This window comes from Amphiprion ocellaris, chromosome 1 (assembly GCF_022539595.1).
Source record: "Amphiprion ocellaris isolate individual 3 ecotype Okinawa chromosome 1, ASM2253959v1, whole genome shotgun sequence".
Classification (NCBI taxonomy): domain Eukaryota; kingdom Metazoa; phylum Chordata; class Actinopteri; family Pomacentridae; genus Amphiprion; species Amphiprion ocellaris.
In genome coordinates this window covers 16,639,303-16,655,230 of record NC_072766.1, presented here as the reverse complement: position 1 = coordinate 16,655,230, position 15,928 = coordinate 16,639,303, and the positions used below count along the sequence as shown (strand labels likewise).

Below are 15,928 nucleotides of genomic sequence, written 5' to 3'. Positions count from 1 at the left end.
TATCTAAATTTGCAAAAAAAGTCGTTATTTTACATATATTTAACATTATTTGAAAGAAAAATTAGGTACTTTAGGGATTGAAAAAAGCAAACAATTACTGTATAAAACTATTACTTTTGCAGATTTCATCTGTTTTGTTAAATTACACATTAGAACTGTAAGAAAATGACGAAATAATACAAATTTACACAGCGACTGTTTATAAAAGGCCCAAATTGTCCACAACAAAAATTTGCAGTTTTACAAATGGTCATTTGTTTCTTTATAATGTGTGCAGTTAAATTGCACTGTTTTTCTGAATTTTAATCAGCTAAAGATGTCATTATTTTGCGGGTATTTACCATTGTTTTCACAATTTTTACAATTTCTGACAGCAAATAATCTCTGCAGTAACAATATTTTTCTAAGTCAAAAAGGCTGACTCAAGTTAAGTGTGCAAATTTTTTTTTATGAGCCAAAATACATTTTTTTAGAGTGTATGTGAAATAAAGTACTTCTATCTTTCCTTTTAGCTGAGTTTAATACAAACAGTACAAGAAGCAGTGAAAGGCAGAAGTATCCTCTGTACTCCTGGTATTTGACCACAAGGTGTCACTGTATCCCTTTATTTGAATGAATTCTCATGAGGTATTGTGGGAAGGTATGTTAATAGTCTTGTTATTCAAAGCCACACTGGTCAGTCTATAGAAGCTGAATAAGACACAAGGTCAGTTCAAACAGAACACCTCTGTCATTGCCTGGTCTGATCATTTTAGGACATTCACTGATCCTAAAAGTTCCATATTTGTGAGACCTGGACTGTGTGATAGAAGAACAGCATCAATCTGCTCCCGTGTAACTTCACATACTGTAAAGCTTCAGCCATTTAGTAGGCGGTGTTTTAATTCTGACTTGTATTTTCCTAGTGGTTTACACTTGCGCGTGCATCTGAACTCCACCTGAAACATTATCCAAAATAGTTAAAGGGGAAATGTTCTACAAGTAAATCAAGTTTGTCTTATGTAATTCATTACTGAGGAAGTTCTTTCTGTGTGTTCACCCCATGGTGACAAGACAGTAACAGCTCAGGTTAGTCTGTATTAAAAGGCTTAATTTGACTGTGTGAGCATAACTTTTCCCAGATTGCATCTAGTGTCTGTATAAGAGCTGTGCAAACTGACAGGTGATAGTATTTCCACAGTCAGGCGTGAGTATATAGCATTTAAAGTAACTAATTAAAAGTAATAAATTACTCTTTGTGGCTCACAACCCATAGCTACAGCATGTTCAAGTGGATTTTAACCCTCCTGTTGTCCTCATTTATGGGCACCAAAAAATATTGTTTCCTTGTCTGAAAAAAATCTGCAAAAAATTCCCCAAATTTCTGAAAATTTGCAAAACCTTCAGAAAGAAAATTCCAAAAATGCCTCAAAAGTTTCCCTTAAACATTTTATTTGAAAAAATTCCCTCAATTTGGCAAGAAAATTCTTGTATTTTCAAAAAATGAGTAAAAATATTCCAAAAAAATCCTAAAAATCTCTAGTGATTACATATATATCAGTAAAACTTCTAATATTTTCTTTAAGAACATTCACATAAAATTCAACCAAAATCCAGCGAAATTCACTGGATTTTGGTTGATTTTTTTTTGTGAATGTTCTTAAGAAACATTTTTTTTTCCACCAAAAAATGTTCAAAGATTTCCCAAAAATGTTGAAAATGTGGACATCAGAAGTTTCAGTGTGAAAATATTTTTTTTCTCCACATTTTCAAACTTTAAAGCGGGTCAGTTTTAACCCGCAGGACGACACGAGGTTTAAATAAACAAGAGCTGCAGTTTCCAAATGTGGATTGAAAGAACCTTCAACACACTTGACCATATACAGTTACACACAGGTCAGAGGGAAAACTCTGGCCTTCAGTTAGAGGGGTGGGCAGGAAACAGCAATCACAGCTCGACATAACTAGACGCAAAGTAGTTGTAGACATGTAGCACACTCAAACGTCTCCGTGCGTGACTCACTGAATGGCTCAGCATGGTAGTAGCTCATTATTTCACAGCTGGCTGGTGCACAAACATCCCACTGACACTCTCTTACAGGAAGTGAGATTACTGTGTAATTGTTAACATGAATTGCTGTCTAGTGTTTGTGTGTAATGCGTTTCATTTAGAAAGCATTTTTTTTCTCACACACAGCAGGCAGCAGATAGACAGATGGAGACATGATGGAGGAAATTGGCAGTCTAAAATTGGCGATGTTACTCTCACAGATTACAACAAACAGAATGGTCTGTTATTGTTAAGATGAGTCTGCTGCTGCCCGACTCTGGGCGTTTTTCAGTTCAATAGAAACACCAGAGTAACTGGTGTTATCGGGCTGACGCTGTTTAAAGGCTGCAGCAATAAAGTCACTTAGCATTCGGCACTTATGAGCCAAAAGTTGTTTCCAATTTCATCAGGTAATAAGCACATGGGGCACTTTCACACACTTTGCCAATGATAGTCAGGGTCAGATTTCACTCCACAGAGATGCTTTTTCCTCTGCAGTATAATTTATTACAGCTTGAGTGGACAGAAAGCAGCATAACAGAGCCTCAGCAAAGATCATTTCAGAGCCCAGTATTACTTAGCGATCCAAAGGAAAAGCTCCAGCATGTGTGCAGACAGCGGTGAGAAGTGTAGTTGCATTTGCCCCTGTGTTTTTGTGTGGAAATTGGTGTGTAATTGAGGTTCTGCTTTGCAAATTTGGATTTGACAGTGTGGCGTTTGAAGTGGTTTTTGAATTTCTGGAAGAATTCTATCAAAAGATGTTTCCTTATGTGGTGTTTGATGATGTTTTATCCAGCAACATTCATGATTTAGTCAAATGAACTCACACTGGTTGTTACTTTCTGTTTTTTTAAAATTCCAAATGTTTATGTTTTATCTTCAGACAACTTTCAAACCAAAAAACATACATTTCATTTTAGCCACTTTAACTTAAAATAATGAGTTGAACAGCTGAAAGTTCGGTCCGTGTATATTTTGGCAATTGGATTTTCCGTTCTGAAACGGGTATTGAAAAACGAAAAACAAGTGGTTATTTGATTTTAGTTTTAAAATACAAAAATTAAAATTTTCCGTGTCATGATCAAAAAGGGATATACGAAATTTAAAAAATGCTTTGATTTTCATTTCATATTTAGAATAACAAAAAAGTAAAATCAGTAAGAGACAGAAACGAAAAAAGGTCAGTTTTTTCCATTTCCTCCTCCTGTCCCCCAGGACAGATGTCTGTATCTCTCTCTCTCCTCTTGTCCCTCAGGACAGGTGTCTCTCTCTCCTCCTGTCCCCCAGGACAGGTGTCTGTCTCTCTCTCCTCATGTCCCCCAGGACAAGTCCCTCTCCTCATGTCCCCCAGGACAAGTCTCTCTCTCTCTCTCTCCTCCTGTCCCCCTGGACAGGTGTCTCTCTCTCTCTCCTCATGTCCCCTAGGACAAGTCTCTCTCTCCTCTTGTCCCCCAGGACAGGTGTCTGTCTGTCTCTCTCTCTCCTCATGTCCCCCAAGACCAGTCTCTGTCTCTCTCCTCCTTTCCCCCAGGACAGGTGTCTGTGTCTGTTTCTCTCCTCCTGTCCCCCAGGACAGATGTCTGTCTCTCTCCTCTTGTCCCTCAGGACAGGTGTCTCTCTTCCCCATGACAGGTATCGGTCTCTCTCGCTCTCCTCCTCTCCCCCATGACAGGTGTCTGTCTCTCTCTCCTCCTGTCCCCCAGGACAGGTGTCTGTCTCTCTCTCTCTCTCCTCCTGTCCCCCAGGACAGATGTCTGTCTTTCTCTCTCATTCTCTCTCTCCTCCTGTCCCCCAGGACAGGTGTCTCTCCTCATGTCCCCCAGGACAAGTCCCTCTCCTCATGTCCCCCAGGACAAGTCTCTCTCTCTCTCCTCCTGTCCCCCAGGACAGGTGTCTCTCTCTCTCTCCTCATGTCCCCTAGGACAAGTCTCTCTCTCCTCTTGTCCCCCAGGACAAGTCTCTCTCCTCATGTCCCCCAGGACAAGTCTCTCTCTCTCTCCTCCTGTCCCCCATTACAGGTGTCTGTCTCTCTCTCCTCCTGTCCCCCATGACAGGGGTCTGTCTCGCTCTGTCTCTCTCTCCTCTTGTCCCTCAGGAAAGGTGTCTCTCTGTCCTCCTGTCCCCCATGACAGGTGTCTGTCTCTCTCTCTCCTCCTGTCCCCCAGGACAGATGTCTGTTTCTCTCCTCTTGTCCCTCAGGACAGGTGTCTCTCTTCCCCATGACAGGTATCGGTCTCTCTCGCTCTCCTCCTGTCCCTCATGACAGGTGTCTGTCTCTCTCTCCTCCTGTCCCCCAGGACAGGTGTCTGTCTCTCTCTCTCATCCTGTCCCCCATGACAGGTGTCTGTCTCTCTCCTCCTGTGTGTTCCAGCCCCAGCCCGAGTGTTCGTTTGTTTGCATCTATTGTACTACAGCTAATGTATAACAGCTCAGTTTTTAGTGATGTATTTGAGCTAATGTATTTTACCTATCGTGGGGTGGCTGTGGCTCAGGTGGCAGAGCGGGTCGTCCAATGATCGAAGGGTCGGCGGTTCGATTTCCGCTCTGTCCTAGTCATGTGCTGTTGTGTCCTTGGCCAAGACACTTTACCCACCTTGCCTCCAGTGCTGCTACTCACACTGGAGTATGAATGGGTGTGAATGCTGGTGGTGGTCGGAGGGGCCGTAGGCGCACATTGGCAGCCACGCTTCCGTCAGTCTGCCCCAGGGCAGCTGTGGCTACAAATGTAGTTTACCACCGCCGAGTGAGAATGTGTGAGTGAATGAATAATGGATTCATTGTGAAGCGCTTTGAGTGCCTTGAAAAGCGCTATATAAATCTAATCCATGATTACTATTATTATTGTACCACAGCTATTGTATAACAGCTAATGTATTAAAGTAACGTATGAGAGCTAATGCCTATCATCTATTGGACTACAGCTATTGTATTAGATCTAATGTGTTACAGCTAATGACTGCCCAGGTGTTCCAGCCCGAGTGTTCCCCAGGACAGGTGTCTCTCTCTCTCTCATCCTTTCCCCAGGACAGGTGTCTCTCTCTCTCTCATCCTTTCCCCAGGACAGGTGTCTCTCTCTCTCTCATCCTTTCCCCAGGACAGGTGTCTCTCTCTCTCTCTCATCCTTTCCCCAGGACAGGTGTCTCTCTCTCTCTCCTCTGGATCCCCTTGACAGGTGTCTCTCTCTCCTCCTGTCCCCCAGGATAGGTGTCTGTGTCTGTTTGTCTCCTCCTGTCCCCCAGGACAGATGTCTGTCTTTCTCATTCTCTCTCTCATCCTGTCCCCCATGACACGTGTCTGTGTCTCTCTCTCTCTCCTCCTGTCCCACAGGACAGGTGTCTTTCTCTCGGTCCTCCTGTCCCCCAGGACAGGTGTCTGTGTCTCTCTCTCTCCCTCCCCCCCGTCCCACAGGACAGGTGTCTGTCTGTCTCTCCTCCTTTCCCCCAGGACATTTGCCTGTGTTTCTCTCTCCTCCTGTCCTCCGGGACAAGTGTCTTCCTGTGTCATCCTGTCCCCAGGACAGGTGTCTTGCTGTCCTCCTGTCCCCCACAACAGATGGGTTAGGGTTAGGGTTAGTTTTTCTTCTCTTAAAATGGATGTTTGACGACACACAGCAGTGAGCATGATTAATAAAATGCTGTAGAGTGAACTCATCTGACAAAAATCTGAGTATTTTTCTGTTTTTCTCACTATTCAGTAACAGACACATCAATAATGCTTGAGTAATTGGAACCCAAAATGTGAAAACGGATTTCATACTAAGTTCTGTTACTATTTTCCTTTGGTGCCTGCTCAAACCTCTTTGGATGGTGTAAAAACAATTCTCACTGCAAGAAAACCCTTGTTTTTATTATTTGACAGTGGAAAGTTAGTTGCTCTGTATAAATTCTTTTTGACACTCGTGTCTGTTGAGCGGGTTCGTTTTTTGAAGATAGAAAACAAACTACTTCTCTCCAATTAAGCCGTTTATTTTCTACCATCAGTGTCTCAAAAGAATCTTGATCAAGGACCTTTTCTGTCTGGAACAGCCTCCCAGAAAAGGACAAAGTCTGATATGAACAGAACCTTTTTGTACTGTATGGTGAAATGTGATTGGTTATAGAAAACAAACATATCATTCAAATATTGAACAGTGATTGGCTAAAGGTGGGGATAACCCTGGTGTAGACTTAGTTCTCCCATTGGTTGGTGTACAGATACGTCCATATCTCTGGCACACGATTCATCCAATCTCCAGGAACCATCCTGTAAAAGAACCTCCTAGAAACCTCTTCCTGCTCTCTACCTGTCAGTCTTATTCCTCTGTTAGCTGAGATGTGATGCAGCTACTGGTGGTGTCTCATAGGGAGGATTATTATGGTTTCCACCCTTAAACAACCTTGAGTTTAGCGGTTTCAGTACAATTAGTTGTTACATTATAAGGACATGCTGTGTGTCAAGGCCAATGTGCTGTGTGTGAAAACACTCTTTGTACTCGTGTGTGTGTGTGTGTGTGTGTGTGTGTGTGTGTGTGTGTGTGTGTGTGTGTGTGTGTGTGTGTGTGTGTGTGTGTGTGTGTGTGTGTGTGTGTGTGCGCGCAGCTGTAGTTTCCAGCCTGACCTGTGTGTATCCATCATGTATTTAACCCTTCAGAGCCTGGGGTTAATGCTCTCTCTCTACTCAGGTCAACACAACTCATACATTAATTACACAACAAATGGTTATTAATATCAATATTGCATTACTCATATGTAACATCAAGTTCAGTGTTCAGCTAGCAGTGCCTTAAAAAAATAAATCCTAACATGTCCTTGTCTCAGTCTGATCCAGTTCTTCTCTAAGATGAGGAAGTCAGGGTTCCCGCGGATCCTTAAAAAGTCTTAAAAGGCATTGAATTCATGAATCTAAAAACAAGGCCTTAATTGGCATTAAAATGTCTTAAATCAATCTTTCAAACGTCTTAAAAATATTAACACGTGATATGTATGAGTTTATGATTGTAATTGGTCTCAAACCTCAAAATAAATGGTAACATTTATTCATTTATTCATTTATTTAAATAATTTACAGAATGACTTTCGAGGTAACATCGCACAATCACGATAGCGGAACCAACAAAACAGTGATGTGTTTGCAGCCGGGACTCTAATCGCAGACGCACGTCGTTCATGTAGCAACTTTGGACCACATGGGAAAATGTAAATTCAACGAAAATTGGCTGTCCAACCAAGTTTTATCTTCACGGCTGAAAGCGGTACCAGGCAGTGTACGAGGCACCGGTGTATTTTGTGCAAGAAATGTTTCAAACTCGGCACGATGGGAGTGAAGGCCGTGGAGTCATACATGCACAGCGCAAAACATAAAGCCTCGAAATCAAGCTGCCATCAAACGCCGGGTATTTCCCAGTTCTGTTCTACTCTCGTCTCCACCCCCAGCCCCGATATCAACAACCAGGACCGCAGCATCGCATCTCCGGACTATGTTCGGGTGGACGCCTACACTGAAAGCACAGGTACTGTGGTCTCTGAACTCCGTGACAAAACACCAATCATACCAGTCAAATGAGGGAGTTGGAGGCTTTTTCCGTGTTGTGTTCCCAGACTCTGACATTCCCACTCGTTTGCATGCGGTTCCGACCAGACGGCCTACATCAGCAGGTTTGGATTAGCCCCGTACATTTCAGAGCAGCTTGTTGCGGATGCTAACAAGGACACGTTTGTTTTAATGTTTGGCGAGAGCCTCAACCAGACCACGAAAACAAAACAACTGGATCTGCATATCCGCTATTGGTGCGAAGATCACGTCCAGTCAAGATATTCGGGGTCGCAGTTGATGGGACATGGAACAGCTGAGGATTTACTACGCCATTTCAAAGTAAGTAGGCGACAAACAAATTATTATGGAAGCAGAAAATTAGAAACATCATTCTGCCTGTCTCATGCGTGTAAATGTAGCGACCAAAACTTTCAATATAATGCAGTCCACTTCAACACCACTGCAAATTACAACATCAGTAATGAAGTTCATATCTTTTCTGAAAGTGTCAATCAAAACTGAACATTATTATATTTGTAAAGGTAGAAGTCATGGCTGTATTGGATCACATTATATTGTACAAGTGTTGTTTATATTGTATGGTCTTTAGTGGTGGACAGCAGTGAAGTACATTTACTTCAGTACTGTACTTAAGTACATTTTGTGAGTATCTGTACTTTACTTGAGTATTTGTTTTTTTTTGGAAACTTGTGACTTTCACTCCACTACATTTCAAAGACAAATACTGTACTTTTGACTCCACTACATTTCTAGGAAGGTTGTTGTTACTTTTCGACTAAGCTTTGAAGTCAGCTGTTGCTGTTTTTTCTTTTCTAAAATGCATTTGGTCACATGCTGTGTTCCTCACAAAAGGAAACTGATCACAGTAGCTCCTCTCAAATGGGACTGATGTAAAAGTGGAAATACGTCATCCAGGTGCACTCTGGAACAAGAGCAAGCAAGCTCTCCCTCTGTTATTTAAACAAAAAGCAGTAATAGTGACAGCAGGAGAAAGACAAAATGAATTCTCAAGATGTTATTATAATTATTCATTATTCCAGGTAGCTTTTAAAGTTGGATTGTTTTTATTGAGGTGAAAAATACCTCATAATTCATGTATATACTGCTCCTGAAGACAGAAAGAAATCTCAGTTATTTAACAGACTTGGAGAACTCCTTAGAGTTGGCTTCAATCTCATTTTATGATGTGATTTTAATACATTTACATCAGAAATTGACAACAGCTGTCCGTTTTGTTCTTGACTGTATTTCTATGCTGAAGTTTTTATAGATGTTTCTGTAGGCTTTATGTAGCAGAGTGGTTCTACAAGCAGGTCAGTGCATCATCAGGTGCTTTCAGAAAGTTACAAGGTTCTGTATATGCATTGTGAAAACAATACAGCATGTATTGATATTATAAAATGTACTTTGTAATTTGTACTTTTGAATACTTCAGTATTTTTTTAAAGCAAGAACTCTACTACTTTAACTCAAGTAAAATTTTGACTGAGCAACTTTCACTTGTAGTTGAGTAATATTTGACCAGGAGTATCTATACTTTGACTCAAGTACTGGGGTTCAGTACTTCGTCCACCACTGATGGTCTTCAGCTTTGACTTATTAAAGCGAAATTCCACTTTTCAAGAATAATGCACTCAATATGTACTCACCTCTATGCTGATATGAGGATGGGTGAAAATCATCAGTTCACAAAATAATCCTGGAGTTTCAGCAGAAAACAGCGTTGCAGCTAATTACAGTGAATGGTGACCATGGATAAAATGTAAAAAAAACGAACACAAAATGTCTCTGCTCTCTGTGGTGGTTGATTTTATCCATGGTCATCATTCATTCTAATTAGCTGCAATGCTGTTTTCTGCTGAAACTCCAGGATTGTTTTGTGAACAGAAGATCTTCACCCATCCTCACATGGGCGTAGAGGTGAGTACATATTGAGTGGATTATTCTTGAAAAGTGGAATATCGCTTTAAGGTGTTATTATTGATATCTTGTCTGTGTCAGCCTTCCATCTGTTACAAAGACAATATGCTGTATGACAGTTTGCTAAATCTATACTGGATTAATCCAGTATGATTTTTATATGCTTCATGTGCTTCAACATTGTTTATTCCCAGGAAGGTGCCAAGGACCTGGATAGGCGTAAGCCGTTGTCCGCCTCCATGGATGGACCAAACGTTAATTGGAAGTTCCTGGAGCTACTGCAGCAAGAACATATTGCAACTGAAGGAATTTTGCCTGGAGGTGTGGTCAAAGAAAAAAAACTTTTTCACTGGACAAAAAAGTCATGTTTTATGTTAAAATAAACATTTGGGTAAAATTGTCCCTAACCCTATGTAATTGATGTGGTGTTTTTTTTTTCATTTGTGTTTATTGTGAAATTGGTCTTAAATTTAATTTCAAATGGCAATAAAAAATGTCTTAAAAAGTCTTGAATTTAACTTGCCTTAAGCTGTAGGAATCCTGACATACTAAACATTACGTTTTGGTGACATTTTTGACCGCATACTGAACTATGACATTTTTTCGCCATTTTTGGCCACATACTAAACGATGATGTTTTTTTGGCCATTTTTGAACACATACTAAACTATGATGTTTTTTTGGCCATTTATGAACACATACTAAACTATGACGTTTTCGTGACATTTTTGACCACATACTAAATTAAGAGGTTTTGGTCAAATTTTTGACCACATACTAAACTGTGACCTTTTATTCACCATTTTTGACCACATCCTAAACTATGACGTTTTTTCACCATTTTTGAACACGTCAAACTATGACGTTTTTTCACCATTTTTCACCACATACTAAACTATGACGTTTTCTCGCCATCTTTGACCACATACTAAACTATGACATTTTTTCACCATTTTTGACCACATACTATGACGTTTTTTCACCATTTTTGACCACATACTAAACTATGACATTTTTTCACCATTTTTCACCACATACTAAACTATGACGTTTTTTCATCATTTTTGACCACATACTATGACGTTTTTTCACCATTTTTCACCACATATTCAACTATGACTTTTTTTCGCCATTTTTCACCACATACTAAACTATGATGTTTTCGTGACATTTTTGACCACAAACAAACTATGACGATTTTGTGACATTTTTGACCACATAGAATTTTTGTGGGAAAAGAAATCATCATGAATTTTAGCCATAGTATACTATGTAGAAAAAAAAATGTGATTTTTCAACATGTTGTAAAAACGTTCCATATGATGAAATAATGTAAAGGAGGCTGTGAAAAACACTATTGTAAGGTTTTCTTTGAAAAAAAATCATCATGAAATTTGGCGCAAAAAAACCGCCATAATATACGATGTCTAAAAAAATGCGATTTTTCAAAATGTTGTAAAAACGTGCCATATGATGAAATAATGTAAACGAGGCTGTGAAAAACACTCCAGAAAGGTTTTCTTTGGAAAAAAAAATCATCATGAATTTTGGCGCAAAAAAAGCCATAGTTTACTATGTCGAAAAAAAATAGATTTTTCAACATGTAAAAACGTGCCGTATGATGAAATAATGTAAAGGAGGCCTTGAAAAACACTCCAGAAAGGTTTTCTTTGAAAAAAAAAAATCATCATGAATTTTGGGGAAAAAAAAATGCCATATGTCGAAAAAAAATGTGATTTTTCAACATGTTGTAAAAACGTGCCATATGATGTAATAATGTAAAGGAGGCCGTGAAAAACACTCCAGAAAGGTTTTCTTTGAAAAAAAGAATCATCATGAATTTTGGCACAAAAAAAACGCCTTACTATAATATGTCGAAAAAAAATGCCATTTTTCAAACATGTTGTAAAAACGTGCCATATGATGAAATAATGTAAAGGAGGGCATGAAAAACACTCCAGAAAGGTTTTCTTTGAAAAAAAAATCATCATGAATTTTGGCGCAAAAAAAGGCCTTACTATACTATGTCGGAAAAAAATGCGATTTTTCAAACATGTTGTAAAAACGTGCCATATGATGAAATAATGTAAAGGAGGGCGTGAAAAACACTCCAGAAAGGTTTTCTTTGAAAAAAAAAATCATCATGAATTTTGGCGCAAAAAAAACGCCTTACTATACTATGTCGAAAAATGTCATTTTTCAACATGTTGTAAAAACGTGCCATATGATGAAATAATGTAAAGGAGGGCGTGAAAAACACTCCAGAAAGGTTTTCTTTGAAAAAAAAAAAATCATCATGAATTTTGGTGCAAAAAAAACGCCTTACTATATTATGTCGAAAAAAATTGCCATTTTTCAAAGATATTATAAAAACGTGCCATATGATGAAATAATGTAAAGGAGGGCGTGAAAAACACTCCAGAAAGGTATTCTTTGAAAAAAAAAATCATGAATTTTGGCGCAAAAAAACACCTTACTATACTATGTCGAAAAAAATGCGATTGTTCAAACATGTTGTAAAAACCTGCCATATGATGAAATAATGTAACAGAGGCCGTGAAAAACACTCCAGAAAGGTTTTCTTTGAAAAAAAAAATCATCATGAATTTTGGCGCAAAAAAAACGCCTTACTATACCATGTCGAAAAAAAATGCCATTTTTCAAACATGTTGTAAAAACGTGCCATATGATGAAATAATGTAAAGGAGGGCATGAAAAACACTCCAGAAAGGTTTTCTTTGAAAAAAAAATCATCATGAATTTTGGCGCAAAAAAAATGCCATAGTATACTATGTCGAAAATATCATTTTTGAACATGTTGTGAAAACATGCCATATGATGAAATAATATTAAGGAGGGCGTGAAAAACACTCCAGAAAGGTTTTCTTTGAAAAAAAAATCATCATGAATTTTGGCGCAAACAAAAACGCAATACAATACTATGTCGAAAAAAATTGCCATTTTTCAAAGACGTTGTAAAAACGTGCCATATGATAAAATAATGTAAAGGACGGCGTGAAAAACACTCCAGAAAGGTTTTCTTTGAAAAAAAAATCATCATGAATTTTGGCACAAAAAAATGCCTTACTATACTATGTCGAAAAAAAATGCCATTTTTCAAACATGTTGTAAAAGCGTGCCATATGATGAAATAATGTAAAGGAGGGCGTGAAAAACACTCCAGAAAGGTTTTCTTTGAAAAAAAAAATCATCATGAATTTTGGTGCAAAAAAAAACGCCTTACTATATTATGTCGAAAAAAATTGCCATTTTTCAAAGATATTATAAAAACGTGCCATATTATGAAATAATGTAAAGGAGGGCGTGAAAAACACTCCAGAAAGGTTTTCTTTGAAAAAAAAAATCATCATGAATTTTGGCGCAAAAAAAGGCCTTACTATACTATGTCGGAAAAAAAACACGATTTTTCAAACATGTTGTAAAAACGTGCTATATGATGAAATGTAAAGGAGGGCGTGAAAAACACTCCAGAAAGGTTTTCTTTGAAAAAAAGAATCATCATGAATTTTGGCACAAAAAAACCGCCTTACTATAATATGTCGAAAAAAAATGCCATTTTTCAAACATGTTGTAAAAACGTGCCATATGATGAAATAATGTAAAGGAGGGCATGAAAAACACTCCAGAAAGGTTTTCTTTGAAAAAAAAATCATCATGAATTTTGGCGCAAAAAAAATGCCATAGTATACTATGTCGAAAATATCATTTTTGAACATGTTGTGAAAACATGCCATATGATGAAATAATATTAAGGAGGCGTGAAAAACACTCCAGAAAGGTTTTCTTTGAAAAAAAAATCATCATGAATTTTGGCGCAAACAAAAACGCAATACAATACTATGTCGAAAAAAATTGCCATTTTTCAAAGACGTTGTAAAAACGTGCCATATGATAAAATAATGTAAAGGACGGCGTGAAAAACACTCCAGAAAGGTTTTCTTTGAAAAAAAAATCATCATGAATTTTGGCACAAAAAAATGCCTTACTATACTATGTCGAAAAAAAATGCCATTTTTCAAACATGTTGTAAAAGCGTGCCACATGATGAAATAATGTAAAGGAGGGCGTGAAAAACACTCCAGAAAGGTTTTCTTTGAAAAAAAAAATCATCATGAATTTTGGTGCAAAAAAAAACGCCTTACTATATTATGTCGAAAAAAATTGCCATTTTTCAAAGATATTATAAAAACGTGCCATATGATGAAATAATGTAAAGGAGGGCGTGAAAAACACTCCAGAAAGGTTTTCTTTGAAAAAAAAAATCATCATGAATTTTGGCGCAAAAAAAACGCCTTACTATACTATGTCGAAAAATGTCATTTTTCAACATGTTGTAAAAACGTGCCATATGATGAAATAATGTAAAGGAGGGCGTGAAAAACACTCCAGAAAGGTTTTCTTTGAAAAAAAAAAATCATCATGAATTTTGGTGCAAAAAAAACGCCTTACTATATTATGTCGAAAAAAATTGCCATTTTTCAAAGATATTATAAAAACGTGCCATATGATGAAATAATGTAAAGGAGGGCGTGAAAAACACTCCAGAAAGGTTTTCTTTGAAAAAAAAAAATCATGAATTTTGGCGCAAAAAAAACGCCTTACTATACTATGTCGAAAAAAATGCGATTTTTCAAACATGTTGTAAAAACGTGCCATATGATGAAATAATGTAAAGGAGGCCGTGAAAAACACTCCAGAAAGGTTTTCTTTGAAAAAAAAAATCATCATGAATTTTGGCGCAAAAAAAAACGCCTTACTATACCATGTCGAAAAAAAATGCCATTTTTCAAACATGTTGTAAAAACGTGCCATATGATGAAATAATGTAAAGGAGGGCGTGAAAAACACTCCAGAAAGGTTTTCTTTGAAAAAAAAATCATCATGAATTTTGGCGCAAAAAAAATGCCATAGTATACTATGTCGAAAATATCATTTTTGAACATGTTGTGAAAACATGCCATATGATGAAATAATATTAAGGAGGGCGTGAAAAACACTCCAGAAAGGTTTTCTTTGAAAAAAAAATCATCATGAATTTTGGCGCAAACAAAAACGCATTACAATACTATGTCGAAAAAAATTGCCATTTTTCAAAGACGTTGTAAAAACGTGCCATATGATAAAATAATGTAAAGGACGGCGTGAAAAACACTCCAGAAAGGTTTTCTTTGAAAAAAAAATCATCATGAATTTTGGCACAAAAAAAATGCCTTACTATACTATGTCGAAAAAAAATGCCATTTTTCAAACATGTTGTAAAAGCGTGCCATATGATGAAATAATGTAAAGGAGGGCGTGAAAAACACTCCAGAAAGGTTTTCTTTGAAAAAAAAAATCATCATGAATTTTGGTGCAAAAAAAACGCCTTACTATATTATGTCGAAAAAAATTGCCATTTTTCAAAGATATTATAAAAACGTGCCATATTATGAAATAATGTAAAGGAGGGCGTGAAAAACACTCCAGAAAGGTTTTCTTTGAAAAAAAAAATCATCATGAATTTTGGCGCAAAAAAAGGCCTTACTATACTATGTCGGAAAAAAAACACGATTTTTCAAACATGTTGTAAAAACGTGCTATATGATGAAATGTAAAGGAGGGCGTGAAAAACACTCCAGAAAGGTTTTCTTTGAAAAAAAGAATCATCATGAATTTTGGCACAAAAAAAACGCCTTACTATAATATGTCGAAAAAAAATGCCATTTTTCAAACATGTTGTAAAAACGTGCCATATGATGAAATAATGTAAAGGAGGGCATGAAAAACACTCCAGAAAGGTTTTCTTTGAAAAAAAAATCATCATGAATTTTGGCGCAAAAAAAATGCCATAGTATACTATGTCGAAAATATCATTTTTGAACATGTTGTGAAAACATGCCATATGATGAAATAATATTAAGGAGGCGTGAAAAACACTCCAGAAAGGTTTTCTTTGAAAAAAAAATCATCATGAATTTTGGCGCAAACAAAAACGCAATACAATACTATGTCGAAAAAAATTGCCATTTTTCAAAGACGTTGTAAAAACGTGCCATATGATAAAATAATGTAAAGGACGGCGTGAAAAACACTCCAGAAAGGTTTTCTTTGAAAAAAAAATCATCATGAATTTTGGCACAAAAAAATGCCTTACTATACTATGTCGAAAAAAAATGCCATTTTTCAAACATGTTGTAAAAACGTGCCATATGATGAAATAATGTAAAGGAGGGCGTGAAAAACACTCCAGAAAGGTTTTCTTTGAAAAAAAAATCATCATGAATTTTGGTGCAAAAAAAAAAACGCCTTACTATACTATGTCGAAAAAAAATGCCATTTTTCAAACATGTTGTAAAAACGTGCCATATGATGAAATAATGTAAAGGAGGGCGTGAAAAACACTCCAGAAAGGTTTTCTTTGAAAAAAAAAATCATCATGAATTTTGG

The 15,928-nt window shown here is 37.3% G+C and overlaps 1 long non-coding RNA gene across 1 annotated transcript; it reads left to right on the top strand.

The window, feature by feature from the left end:
- Nucleotides 1-3,470: 3,470 nt before the first annotated feature.
- Nucleotides 3,471-9,893, top strand: LOC129349826 (uncharacterized). The gene is made up of 2 exons (XR_008602972.1): nucleotides 3,471-7,879; nucleotides 9,676-9,893. It is a non-coding gene; the product is annotated as an uncharacterized LOC129349826 (long non-coding RNA).
- Nucleotides 9,894-15,928: the final 6,035 nt, after the last annotated feature.